Raw genomic sequence first — 15,026 nt, forward strand, 5'->3', positions numbered from 1 at the left:
TCTGTTCATGAGTCTTTGGAATGTGGCAGGTGCGTTCTTCATTCCAAAGGGGATCACCTTAAGCCAATATAGCCCATTTGGGGTTACAAACACACAAATTTCTTTTGCAGTCTCTGATAAAGGTACCTGCCAGTAACCACGCAGTAAGTCCAACTTAGTAATGTAACTGGCTTGTCCAACTTTCTTGATACAATCCTCCAATCTAGGAATTGGATATGAGTCCAATTTTGTAGTGGTGTTGACCTTCCAATAATCCACACACAAGTGTTGAGTCCCTTCCGGTTTGGGAACTAAGACAATTAGTGAACTCCACTCGCTTTGGCTTGGTTCGATGATATCCTCGTCATGCATGGCCTCCACTTCCTTCTGGACCTGTCTGGCTTTGAAAGAATTAAGCCAATAGGGGTGTTGTTTTATCGGAGCAGTATTCCCTTCATATACAATAGCATTAGTCCTTGCCAACTGATTCTTACATATGTCCTCATACTGCAGTAACAAATCTTTCAACTGCATTCTAAGCTCATGAAACAGATAGCTTACTAACCTATCTGACTCCTCAAAGACTTCTTCATTTTTTAATCTAATTTGAGGCACATCAAAATTCATATCATCTGGATTTTATTCCTCACTCAGCAGGGCAGTAACTAACACCTGTTTCTCCAGTTCTTTCTCTCTAAGAGAATACGGTTTCAACATGTTCACACGACGTACCTGATAGCGTTTTTTTAATCTGGCATCTTTACTAGATATTTCACCTGAGTCAACTTTTTCTCAATTTGATAGGGGCCACTAAACCTGGCTTTGAAAGGATCTCCTATCACTGGTTACAGTACTAACACGTCATCCCTTCGGGAAAATGTCAGAGTGTCAGAGTTTTTATCTGCCACCTGCTTCATTCTACACAGTGCCCTCTATAGGTGCTGTTTACCTACTCTACTTAATCTCTTCCTCACCTCCGATATGTAATCTAAGTATGAGATCTCCAAGCTTGATCCTTTCAATTTTTCTTTAATTAATTTCAAAGGGCCTCTCACTTCATGCCCGAATATTAAATCAAAGGGAGAGAACTGAGTAGATTAATTTGGGGTATCTCTAATGGCAAACAATATGAGTGGAATATCTTTATCCCAATCATGTGGGTAATCCTGACAGTATACTTTCAACATGGTCTTCAAGGTCTGATGCCACCTTTCTAAAGCTCCCTGGGATTCAGGATGATATGCACTGGATTTAAAGTGCTATAAACCTAAGCTATCCATAATCTCCTTACACAGCAGCAAAATTTGACCCTTGGTCTGACTGAATCTCCCTGGTAGCCATACCATGCAAAGAAAGCTACTAACTCCTCTACCATATTTTTTGCCTTGATATTCCGCAATGGAATTACTTCCAGAAATCTGATAGAAACATCCATTCTGGTTAACAAGTACTGATTCCCACTTTTAGTTCTTGGGAGGGGAGCTACACAATCAATTCTAACCCGCGTTAAAGGTTCTTCAAATGTGGAATTGTTAACAAAGATGCAGGTTTTATTACCGCCTGTGGCTTACCAACCATTTGGCATGTATGACACGTACGCCAAAGGTTAACCACATCCTTGTGCATTCCAGGCCAATAAGAATGTTTTTGTACCTTAGCCTGAGTATTTCGTACCCCTAGGTGACCTCCTACAGGTAGTTCATGTGATACCTGTTACACCTCCTGTCTGTATGCTACCGGCAACACAATCTGATGCACTTCGGCCCATATCTCCTCTGCACTACCCTGCCGTGGTCTCCATTTCCGCCTTAGGATTGTATCTTTCAGATAAGAACCCTCCGGAATATTCTCTGCCTCCTTTTCAGAGTACGCATTCACATATATATCTTTTATCGTCTTGTCTTGCTGTTGCAAGTCCCTTAGCCTTTCAGGACTAAACATGTCTGTCTGATCCTCTGTCTGTTCAGATGTTTCCTGCAACATTATGTCAAACAGGGTGTCCATTAACTGAACCTCAAATCCTTCATCTTTCTCTTTACTTTTCACTTCATGCTGTGACTTATGATAGTAGGATCTGGTTACCACACAGTCTGGGAAAATATCAGGATATTTCAGTTTTAACCCCTCAGTTTCTTGGTCTTCCTTTGGCTTCTCCACAACAAGGAGTGTCACTCCCATCTTGGATCCTGCCAAATCATTCCCAAGAACAAACTGAATTCCTGGAACTGATGCTCTGTCAATCACTCCCACTGTAACTTCCCCAGTCTTGAGTTGGCACTCCAACCTGATTTACATAGGAGAATGCTAAATTTCTGTCCATCTATCCCACAAATTACCATACTCTCGGGTAACAGGTCAGAAAGAGTGCGTATTCACTCATTTTTCACTATCAACAACTGGTTAGATCCTGTGTCTCTCAAAATTGTAACTTCTTATCCTTCTCCTCCTGTTCTTTCTGAGTAAACTTTACCCACAGAGGCAAATTCTTTGTAGGGATCAGGTGCTAACTACATACCTAGCCACTGCCAAGGCTGTGCACTCTCCTGCAGCTCCTCAGCTCTTCTTGGGATTTTCTTTACAACCTTCACTAATGCCACTGGCTTAGCTTTTTATCATATCCTTTCCCACAGTACCTTTCTTTAATGACTATATGTGTCCCACTTTACCACAGTGGAAACACCTGAGGCCTTTCTCCTCCTCTCTACCCTCTTGAGCGTTTTTCTTAATCTGTGGTAAACTCTTACCAGTGTTCTCTACTCTTGGTTTCATAGTGTAGGATCACCCCTTCTCCCAACTTCTATCCCTCACAGGGCAAAATTCTGGCCAGAGGCTTGTCTTATGCACCAACATGTACACATCTGCTAATTCTGCTGCCTTTCTCACTTCCTGAACTTTCTGATCCTCTACATGCATTCTTACCACATCTGGAAGTGAGTTTTTAAACTCCTCCAGCAGAATAGTCTCTCAGAGCCTCAAAGGTCCTATCTATTTTTAAAGCAAACACCCATCTATCAAAATGACTATGGTTAATTCTTTCAAACTCAACATAAGTCTGACATGGGTAAACCCTTGTGTTAATTTAAACCTGACACACAGAAAAGATTCACCCTGTGCTATAAGCTGTGAAAATTTGAGAGGCCAAGAACTATCCTAAAGGTCACTAAAGTAAAAACTAACAACTTTTTTTTTAAGTCGATCAGAGAATACTTAACTAACAACTATTTACAACTCCTTTCTCTAATCTATCTTATACTTTCCCTTCTATAATCCTGGTCCGATAACCCCCCACCCCTGATTAGGATTTACCAAACAATTCGAATACCAAACCAGCCAAATGTCAAATCTTCTCTTTGTATCTTCCTCTGTCTTCATTTCTTCTTCATAGGGTTTCTGTTTCACAGGTTGTTTCTAGATAAAGGTATTTTTAAGCGAGCTATTCTGTGGGCAGTCTGTATATGTTGGTGGCTTGGCAGTTCTCCTCGAACTGTTCAATTTTTCTCAGTCTTATACCCCAAAACATCAGATCATTTCATTGGTTTTAATATTGTCAAAATGCCAAATTCAAACTTGATTGGACTTTAGTATCTTTGGGGTAATTTCAAACTTGATTGGCCAAATTTGAATTTGTTATTTGTCTTGTAGCAAGCCAGGTACTGCTAGCTGCTGGACCAAATGTTACATTGTAAATTCTTCAGCACTCTGGGTGCTTGCTAAGTCCTTCAACTCTCTTAAAGGTACAGTATTCCTTACACCTTCATAACATTTCTCTCTGCAGAGATTAATTTTGGGGGGGAAAAACACTTCTAGCTAATGATAATTAGTTTCTGAAGGCTTAGAAGATAAGTTGTGATACATTCACATATCTGTAAGTCTGGCATGTGTAAACAGGTATCACCAAACATAGATCGTTATTTCTGGAATCTTTGTAAATCAGCTTTCTTAGGAAAAACAATATTGAGATTTTTTTTAAAGATGACAGTCAGTTTCACAACAGTAATTATTTTCAGATGCAGGACAGCTAAGCTGTGAAGCTGCTTTCGTATTGGAGGCTGATCACCAACCATTCCAAACAATATTCAAAGCAGAATTTGAAGCCAACAGTCATGAACCTTTGAAAGTGGTCTTCAACAAGCAAGTTGTTATCACAAGACAGTGTGACCAGCAAGAAATGCCCTGTTTAAAAGAGTTACAAAGTCTTTTCATTAACCTTTTAAAAAGACTATATATTCATATCCTTCAAATACATTAAACACGAAAGATGTACTTAACGAAAGAAATACATTGTAATCACTATTTGAATTGCAAATTGGGTTTGTCGAGGCAAGGTTCTGAAAGAGATTGGGGAATTTGTATCTGGTCTTGGTCAGAGAGAAAGATGTTAACCTGATTAAAAGGAGACATTAGGATTAATTATGAGTCTTGGAAAAATGGAGGTGTTCCTCCCAAAGGAATATTGAAATCTCATTATGGAAAATTCTAAGTGCAAATCCAGCTTCCATCAGACCATGCCTGGTATGGGAGCTAATAGTAACTTCCCATCCCTACTGTTTATCCTTGCTGAGCACAACCCCCCCCCCCCCCCCCACTCACAACTTAGCTTAAACTAAATGAAATTGTCACATTCAGTCCTGTATTTTTAAAGTAGGATCCTATTTCTTTCCTGTGGGTTTCCTGCCCACTAGCTCAAAACAGCAGGATATAGTTTTGTGACATGGAGGGCAGGGTTGGGCAATGCATATGATTTTAATTGGAATACATTTCTTGAAAGTGTAGGAGAAGCAGATTCAAAATTAATTTTAGAAAAATAGATAAATATATGAAGCAATAAGAAGAACAAAACTCTTGGAAAAGTAAAGGACATGGGCAATCAATGGACAGGTCTTTCAGTATGACATCCCTTTGTGCTGCATGGTTCCATGATCATAAGATATTTAACTTAGGACCTAAGAGTTTTCTTTGATTTTAACAGAAACAAGCTGATGACCCACTCTCAACTTTATCATATTTCTGGAATCTTGGAAAGTTAAGAAGTGAAGAAAAATCTCTACAGTTTGGTGACTTTATTATTTTGGAAAATTCAACAGACGTTTTTGCATTCATGAGAAAATGGGATCTATCAGGAATTTTGGTTATTTTGAATTTTGGTGGCACAACTACATTAGATTTTTCTGGGCTACATTTGCCTCCATCTGCTGTGATATTAGCAAAGTCAAGAGGTTTGACATCATTGCAGGAAATCATTTTGAGTGAAATACAAATTGAAGCAAACACAGGATATATGCTAAAATTCAACGATCCAGAAGGATAAATGTGTCTAATTACAGTATATGCATGTTGAAAAACAAACTCATTGATTGCTTTTCATACAATAAATGAAACCACTTAAATATCAGGCCTATATGTTTATTTATTTAAAACAACATCAGCTATAAATAAGAACTTACATCAATAAATGTTCAGTTTAAGGTAATGATCTCAGAAATTGAACATAATATGAGTGAATTTATATTTTATATTTGTCACTGTGAAACAAACTATGCAACAATCAGTTACATAGACTATATCCATTTTAATTGTAATTCACTCCAATTATTTTATTTTGTAGTTTGATTTTAACATCACAATATCACAACAAACATATTGAAGGCCATTGAGCCATGATTAGTCCTTCATTGTAGTTTTCCAGCCATGCATTACATTATAGCATCCAACTGCTTAATTAACATCTCTTTAATTTTAATTGTGTTCCTATGGAAATGCTTCTTGACATATCTGAAATTCAGCAAAACACATTATTGTAGAAGTGCCATCTTCCACAAAGATTACAACAAGGTACATTACCATGTTTCCGGAGCCTAGCAATGGGAAATTAGCCATATCTTGCAAATAAATTTTTAAAATCCTCATGTCTGGACTTAGGAAGATACAAGAAACATTGATCCAATAGAGATCACCATAAATTGCCATCGACTGTGGCAAAATGTTGTTAAAAATTGCACAACACTAGGTTATAGTCCAACAGGTTTATTTGGAAGCACAAACTTTCTGAGCGCTGTTCTTTTTTATCAATAGCATCAGCACAGGACATAGAACATAGAACATATAACATAGAACGTTACAGTGCAATACAGGCCCTTTGGCCCTCGATATTGCGCCGACCTGTGAGAATAATCTGATGCCCATCTAATGTACACCATTCCATTATTATCCATATGTATGTCCAATGCCCATTTTAATGCCCTTAACATCAGCGAGTCTACTACTGTTGCAGGCAGGTCATTCCACACCTCTATTACTCTCTGAATGAAGAAACTATCCCTAATATCTGTCCCAAATCTATCACCCTTCAGTTTAAAGCTATGGCTCTCATGTTAGCCTTCACCATCTGAGGAAAAAGGCTCCCACTGTCCACCCTATCTAACCCTTTGATTATCTTATATGTCTCGATTAAGTCACCTTTCAACCTTCTTCTCTCCGATGAAAACAGCCTCAGTTCCTTCAGCCTTTCCTCGTAAGGCCTTCCTTCCATACTAGGCAACATCCTAGTAAATCTCTTTTGAACACTTCCCAAAGCTTCCACATCCTTCCTATAATGCGGTGACCAGAACTGCACGAAATACTCCAGGTGCAGCCTTACCAGTGCCTTGTACAACTGAAGCATGACCTCGTGACTCTGAAACTCAATCCCCCTACCTACCAATAAATGCCAACACACCATATGCCTTCTTATCAATCTAATGCTGTAGGCAATTCAAATGTATCACTTTGATGTTGCTGTAGATATTGTTATTGTTTAATTTTTTTTTAATTCAAGCGATCAATGATTAACCAAATAAACAAAAAAATTCAAATTTTTTACTAATATCAGATGGGACTACACAAAAATAAATTAAACAGCGTTAACTTAACTCTAAGACTTATGCTGTGAACTCAGTTCTACATTTCATTCCTTCCTTAAAATTCACTTTCCTTACCAAATCTTGAAGGTTCATCCCCCAGATTAGGATCAATCCAAAAATGGAGAGTGATACAGTTGATTATGACAATGGTGTCCTGAATCTAATTAAACAAAATTTCAGTGGTATTAGGCATGAGCTGGCTATGATAAATTGGAGAACATTACTTTAAAGAATTACAATGCTTTGGCATTGGGAAGCATTTAAAGAGTGTCTGAGGAACTGTAAAAAATTTCCATTCTTGTCCGGCACAAAAATAAAATTGGAAAAATGGCCCAGCCATGGCTAACAAAGGAAATTATGGATATTATTAGACCCAAGGAAGAGTCATACAAATCAGAATCAAATTGGCCAAAGTAAGCAGCAGATATGAGGATTGGGAGTTGCTTAGATTTCAGCAAAGGAATACAAAAGGAATGGATTAAAAGGGAGAAAGTAGAGTGTGAAAGTAAGGTTGTGGAGAACAGTCAAAATGACAGTAAAAATTATAGGTATGTGAAGAGGAAGAGATTAATGACAAATGCAAGTCCCTTCCAATCAGAAACAGGAAAGGTTATAATGGAGAACAAAGAGATAGCAAACCACTTAAATACATATTTTAGTTCTGACCACAAGAGAACACAAATAGCATCCCCAAAATGTCCATTGACAAGGTTCAGTTGACAAGGTCCATTGAAAGAGCGGAGCTGAAAGAAATCAATATTGGGAGGGTGATAGTGTTAGAACATAGAACATGGCATACTACAGCACAGTGCAGGCTCTTCAGCCCTCGATGTTGCGCCGACCTGTGAAACCAATCTGAAGCCCATCTAACCCACACTATTCCATTTTCATCCAAATATATATATCCAATGAACATTTAAATGCCCTTAAAGTTGGCAAGTCTATTACTGTTGCAGGCAGGGTGTTCCATGACATTACTACTCTCTCAGTAAAGAATCTACCTCTGACATTTGTCCTATATTTATCACCCTTCAATTTAAAGCTATGTCCCCTCATGTTAGCCATCACCATCTGAGGAAAAAGGCTCTCACTGTCCACTCTATGTAATCCTCTGGTTATCTTATATGTCTGTATTAAGTCCTCTTTCAACCTTCTTCCCTCTAACAAAAACAGCCTCAAGTCTCTCAGCCATTCCTCATAAGACTTTCCCTCCACACCAGGCAACATCCCAGTAAATCTCCGCTGAACCCTTTCCAGTGCTTCCACATCCTTCCCATAATGCGGTGACCAGAACTGTATGCAATACTCCAAATGCGGTCGCATCAGAGTTTTGTACAGCTGCAACATGACCTCATGGCTCTGAAACACAATCTCTCTGCCAATGAAAGCTAACACACCGTATGCCTTCTTAACAACCCAATCAGCCTGGGTGGCAAATTTCAGGGATCTATCCAAGCATATGGACACCGAGATCTCTCGGCTCATCCACGCTACCAAGAATCTTACCATAAGTCCAGTATTCCTCTTACTCCTTCCAAAGTGAATCACCTCACACTTCTCCACATTAAACTCCACTTGCCACATCTCAGCCAGCTTTGCAGTTTATTTATATCTCTCTGTAACCCACAACAACCTTCCACTCGGTCCATAACTCCACCGACCTTAATGTTATCCGCAAATTTACTAACCCATCCTTCTACACCCTCATCCAGATCATTTATGAAAATGACAAACAGCAGTGGCCCCAAAACAGATCCTTGCAGTATACTACTAGTAACTGAACTCCAGGATGAACATTTCCCATCAACACCACCCTCTATCTTCTTACAATTAGCCAATTTCTTATCCAAACCGCTAAATCACTCTCTATCCTATGTCTCCATATTTTCTGCAATAGCCTACAGTGGGAAACTATATCAAACACTTTACTGAAATCCATATGGATTACATCAACCAATTTACCCTCATCCATCTTCTCAAAGAACTCAATAAGGTTTGTGAGGCGCAACCTACCCTTCACAAAACTGTGCTGACTGTCCCTAATCAAGTTATTCCTTTCTAGATGATAATAAATCCTATCTCTTATAATCCTTCCCAACACTTTACCCACAGCTGAAGTAAGGCTCACTGGTCTATAATTACCAGGACAGTCCCTACTCCCCTTCTTGAACAAAGCAAAAACATTTGCTATCCTCCAGTCTTCTGACACTATTCCTGTAGACAATGACGACATAAAGATCAAAGCCAAAGGCTCTGCAATCTCCTACCTAGCTTCCCAGAGAATCCTAGGTTAAATCCCATCTAGCCCAAGGAACTCACCTATTTTCACACTTTCCAGAGTTGCTGACACCTCCTCCTTATGAACCTCAATCCCGTCTAGTGCAATAGCCTATATCTCAGTATTCTCCTCGATAATATTATCTTTCTCCTGTGTGAATACTGATGAAAAATATTCATTTAGTGCCTCTCCTATCTCCTTGGACTCCACTCACATCTTCCCATTATTGTCCTTGACTGGTCCTAATCTTACTCTAGTCATTCTTTTATTCCTGACATACCTATAGAAAGCTTTAGTGTTTTCCTGCCAAAGATTCTCATGTCCCCTCCTGGTCTTCTTAGGTCTCGCTTTAGGTCCTTCCTGGCTAACTTGTAACTCTCAAGCACTCTAATTGAGCCTTCACCTCTCATCTTTACAAAAGTCTCCTTCCTGTTGAGAAGAAATTCAACTTCTTTAGGAAACCACGGTTCCCTCACTCGACTGCTTCCTCCCTGCCTGACAGATGCATACTTATCAAAGACATGCAGTAACTGGTCCTTGAACAAGCTCCATATTTCAATTCTGTCCATCTCCTGCAGTTTCCTTCCCCATCCTATGCATCTTAAATCTTGCCTAATTCTATCTTAATTGCCTTTCCCCCAGCTATAACTCTTGTCCTGCGTTATATCCCTATCAGTTTCCATTGTTAAAGTAAACACAACTGAATTGTGGTCACTATCACCAAAGTGCTCCAATTCTAACACCTGGCCGGGTTCATTACACAGTACCAATTCCAATGTGGCCTAGTCTCTTGTTGGACCTGTCTACATACTGTGTCAGGAAACCCACCTGTACAGATTGCACAAAAACTGACCCATCTAAAGTACTCCAATTAAATATTTCCAGTCAATATTTGGAAAGTTAAAGTCCCCCATAACAACTACCCTGTTACTTTTGCTCCTATTCAGAATCATCTTTGCAATCCTTTCCTCTACATCTCTGGACCTATTCGGAGACCTATAGAAATCTCCCAACAGGGTGGCCTCTCCTTTCCTGTTTCTTACCTCAGTCCATACTACCTCAGTAGATGAGTTCTCATCAACGTCCTTTCTGCCAACTTAATATATCCTTGACCAACATTGCCACACCTCCCCCTGTTCTTACTGAAATATCTAAACCCTAAAACCTGCAATAACCATTCCTGTTCCTGCTCTATCCATGTCTCCATATCCATGTATCCAGGTACCTATCCATGCTGCAAACTCACCCACATCATTCCAGATCCTCCTGGCATTGAAGTAGATACACTTCAAACCACCTTCCTGCCTGCTGGTACACTCCTGCGACCTTGAAATCTTATTTATGACCTCACTATTCTCAATCTCCTGTACACTGGAGCTACAATTCAGGTTCCCATCCTCCTGCTGAATTAGTTTAAACCCTCCTGGATAGTATTAGTAAATCTACCCACCCACCCACAGGATGTTGGTACCCCTCTGGTTCAGGTGTAGAACATCCCATTTGTAGAGGTCCCACCTAACCCAGAATGAGCCCCAATTATCCAGGTATCTGAATCCCTCACTCCTGCACCATCCCTGTAGCCAAGTGTTCAACTGTTCTCTCTCCCTTTTCTTCGCTTCATTAGCACATGGCACGGGTAACAAAGAAGAGATAACAACTCTGTTTGTCCTAGCTCTAAGCTTCCACCCTAGCTCCTTTATTCTCTGCATTACATCCCCATCCCTTTTCCGACTTATGTTGTTGGTGCCTATGTGGATCATGACCTAGGACTACTCCCCCTCCCCCTTAAGGATCTTGGAAACATGATCCAAGACATCACGGACCCTGGCACCTGGGAGGCAACACACCAAACGTGAGTCTCTCGTTCCACAGAATCTCCTATTGTCCCCCTAACTATGGAGCCGCCAATGACTAATGCTTTACTCCTCTCCCTCCTTCCTTTCTGAGCAACAGGGACAGACTCTGTGGCAAAGGCTTGTACTCAATGGCTTACCATTGGCAAGTCACCCCCCGCCAAAGTATCCAAAACTGTATACATGTTATTGAGGGGAACAGCCACAGGGGATCGCTATACTGCCTGCTTATTCCTTTTCCATCCCCTGACTGTAACCCATTTACCTTTTTCCTGTACCTGAGATGTGACTACCTCCCTGTAACTCCTCTCAATTACCCCCCTCATGTTCCTGAACTCTGAAGTTCATCCAGCTCCCGCTCAAGTTCCCTAATGCGGTTTCTGAGGAGCTGGAGTTGGGCGCATTTCCGGCAGATGAAGTCAGTGGGGACACTAGTATGACCCTTACCTCCCACATTCTACAGGAGGAGCGTTCAACTGTCCTAACATCCATTCCCGCTGTTCTGAATTCCCAAAGGGACTATTGAAAAAAGACTAGTAACCTTAGGGTGGCATGGTGGTTAGTACTGCTACCTCACAGCTCCAGGGATCTAGGTTTGATTCCAATCTCAGATAACTGACTGTGTGGAGTTTGCACATTCTCCCAGTGCCTGCGTGGGTTTCCTCCAGGTGTTCTGGTTTCCTCCCACAATCCAACAATGTGCAGGTCAGGGAATTGGTGTGCTAAATTGCCCATTAGTCAGGGGTAAATATAGGGTAGGGGAATGGGTCTGGGTTTGTTACTTGGTTTGGGCTGAAGGGCCTGTTTCCATACTGTAGGAATCGAATGTTACCAATCTGGCACACAAAAGTTTTTTTTTTGGTTCATGGAGGAGATGGGTGGGAGACACTGCCTAAGTAATGTTTCAGATAAAGCAACCGTCCAAATATATTACCTCACTTACTCAGCTGTCCTGAGTCCACTCCTGCTCAGCGTATGCTCTGTCTATTCACGAGGTAAGTTTTTAAAGGATTAATTTACATTCTCAACAGCCCCTGGTCCTTGCTCTCGCTCCACCTGCTGGTGCTGAAAATGGAGGCCGCTGACTCATGAAGTAAGTCCTTTGAGAGGGAAATTTAGCTTCCCAGGAGCCCCTGGATCTTGAGGGAATTGATGGAATTAAAGACCAATAAATTTCTCAGGCCTTGATAATAAATATCTCAATTATCTTAGGAAATGGTCCTAGAAATAATAGATGTTTTGGTCATCATCTTTGAATTTTCTTTAGACTCTGGAATTGTTCCAGTTGATTGGAGGGTTGCTAATGTAGTCTCTTTATTTAAATATGGTAGACAGAAAATAAGATATTATACATGGTTAGCCTGTCAATGATAGTTGGGAAAATGCTAGAACCCATTACAAAAATGTAATAAAAACCAAAAAAACTGTGGATGCTGTAAATCAGAAGCAAAAACAGAAATTGCTGGAAAAGCTTAGCAGGTCTGGCAACATCAGTGGAGAGAGATTTCTCACCATAGATGCTGCCAGACCTGCTGAGCTTTTCCAGCAATTTCTTTTTTGTTACAAAGTCTTTAATAACTGAATACTTGAAAAACTGTGACAGGATTGGATAGAATGAGCACCCATTTACGAAAGGGAATTCATGCTTGACACATTATTGGAATTTTTCAAGGATGTAACGAGTAGAGTTGATAAGGGGAAACCATTGGATGTAGATTACTTGACATTCAGAAAGCTTTTGATAAGGTCTTACATAAGAAATTAGCATCGAAAATTAAAGTGGCTCTCCTCAAGCTACAGCCTCTGACAACAGCTAGCAACTGTTCCAGGAAAATCTAGCTTCATCAGTATCAGGCACCTTTAGATGTGAGAAGAAAATTGAGCAAAAGGTAAAACTTCCGTCTCCACTACAAGTCTAGTGATGGATCATCAATGCACTCCCAGTTAGTGTCTGCTCCTGAGATATAAGACCATAAGACAGAAGAGCAGAAACTGGGACATTCAGCCCATCGGGTCTGCTTCACCATTCAATTATGGCTGAATACTTTAAACTTTTGATAGAATTTCTGCAACCAGACTTTTCTAAATTCAACAAATTTGCTTGAACAGAACAAATCTATAATCTTCACACTTGTATGATTAACTTCTGTGGTTGACTTGTTTTTTATTGCTTAATCCCAGGCAGCTTGGCCATATGATCATTTATTGAAAGCCAGCTGCTTTTTGCAAAAAATCTCTTTCAAAGAATCTGAGCACCTCAATGGAAAATATAATTTCTCCAACCCCCATCGTAAAAGAAGCATATAGACTATCATATACATTTAACACTTTAATCTCCAATGTCAAAATTATATATTTTGTTTATTCATGGAGTGTGGGCAGAGGCCAGCATATATAGGCTGTCCCTAATTGTCCTTGAGAAGGTGGTGATAAGCCTTCCTCTGTATAGTATATTGACAGTGTTATTAGTGATGGGGTTTCATGATTTTGACCAGCGACAAGAATTGAATGGTAATATATTTTCAAGTCAGAACAGTGTATATTTTTTGCAAGAGGAAGATACTTGCAGGTGATGGAGCACCATGCATCTACTGTCCTTATCTTTCTGGGTGATAAACGTTGTGAGTTTGGAAAATTCTGTTAAAAAAGCCTTAACAGGTAAGTTGCTTGTAGATGGACCACATGATTTCCACTGTCTTGGTGGTGGATTTTGAGATAGGGGTGGAGTGTTAATCAAGCAGGTTGTGTTTTTATGGGTGGTGTTAAGTCCTTTGAGTGATACTGGAACTGTGATCATCCAGGCAGGTGGACAGTATTCTGTCACATTTCTGACTTGTGCTTTGTAAGTTGTGCACAAACTTTGTGCAGTTAGGAAATAAATTTCTCATGATGGAATTCCTACCTTATGATCTGTTGTTGTAGCCACAGTGTTTATATGGCTGATCCAGTTCAGTTTCTGCTCAATGATGATGCAGAATGTTGATAGCAGTGATTGAACAATGGTAGTGCATTGAATGTCAAAGGGAGCTAGTTAGATTCTCTCTTGTTGGAAATGGTCATTGTCTGACACTTGTGTGGTACAAAGAAATAAATAGTTCAGGCCAATTATCAGCCCAAATATGAATCTTGTCCTGGTCATGCTGCATGTGCATACGACTGTTTCAATATCTGATGTGATGCAAATTGTGTAGAACATTGTGGAATCATCAGCAAACATCCCTACTACTGACCTTTTGCTGGTGGGAAGGGGCTATGACATTACCCTTCATTCTGATGCAGGGCTTTTGCCTGAAACATCGATTTTCCTGCTGCTCGGATGCTGCCTGACCTGCTCTGCTTTTCCAGCACGACTCTAATCTAAACTACTGCTGAGTATGTATCACTTGATAGCAACATTGACAACAACTTCCATTAATTTTGGTTGATCAAAAGTAGACTGACAGATAGTGTTTGGGTTGGATATGCTTAGCTCTGTCTATCTCAGTCTGCTTTCATTGTTTGACATGGAACAAAGTCCTGTGCTGTAGCTTCACCAGGTTGAAATTTCATTTTTAGGAATAAAACAAATTGCTGAAGAATATCTGCAGGTCTGGCAGCACCTATGGAGAGAAAACAGAGTAAGATTTCGGCCCAAGGTCTGAAGAATAGTCACTAGACCTGAAACATTAACTCCACCAATTTACCTTCTGTTTCAGATTTCCAGAAGCAGCAGTTCTTTGGTTGTTTTAACCTCATTTTTAATGAGGTGTGCCTCATGCTGCTCCTGGCATGGCCTGTGTTGTACAAAGCACCTTAGTATCTGAATTGGATAACTGACATGAGATAAGCTCCATCCATCAGGATATAAGGGAATGCTATAGGGATCCTGTAGCACAGTCAAAATATCCCTAACTCTGGGTTAGATGGTCCAAGTTTAAGTCCTACCTACTTGATGGATAGGTTGGTTAAAAATATCAGAGTGCATTAGAGGTGCTGGCATAGTGGTAAAAATGCTGTAGAATATAAAGTGGCTTGTCT

This window comes from Chiloscyllium plagiosum, unplaced genomic scaffold, assembly GCF_037043375.1.
Source record: "Chiloscyllium plagiosum isolate Xiang-an unplaced genomic scaffold, Cpla_swu_hap1 HiC_scaffold_10, whole genome shotgun sequence".
NCBI classification, from domain to species: domain Eukaryota; kingdom Metazoa; phylum Chordata; class Chondrichthyes; order Orectolobiformes; family Hemiscylliidae; genus Chiloscyllium; species Chiloscyllium plagiosum.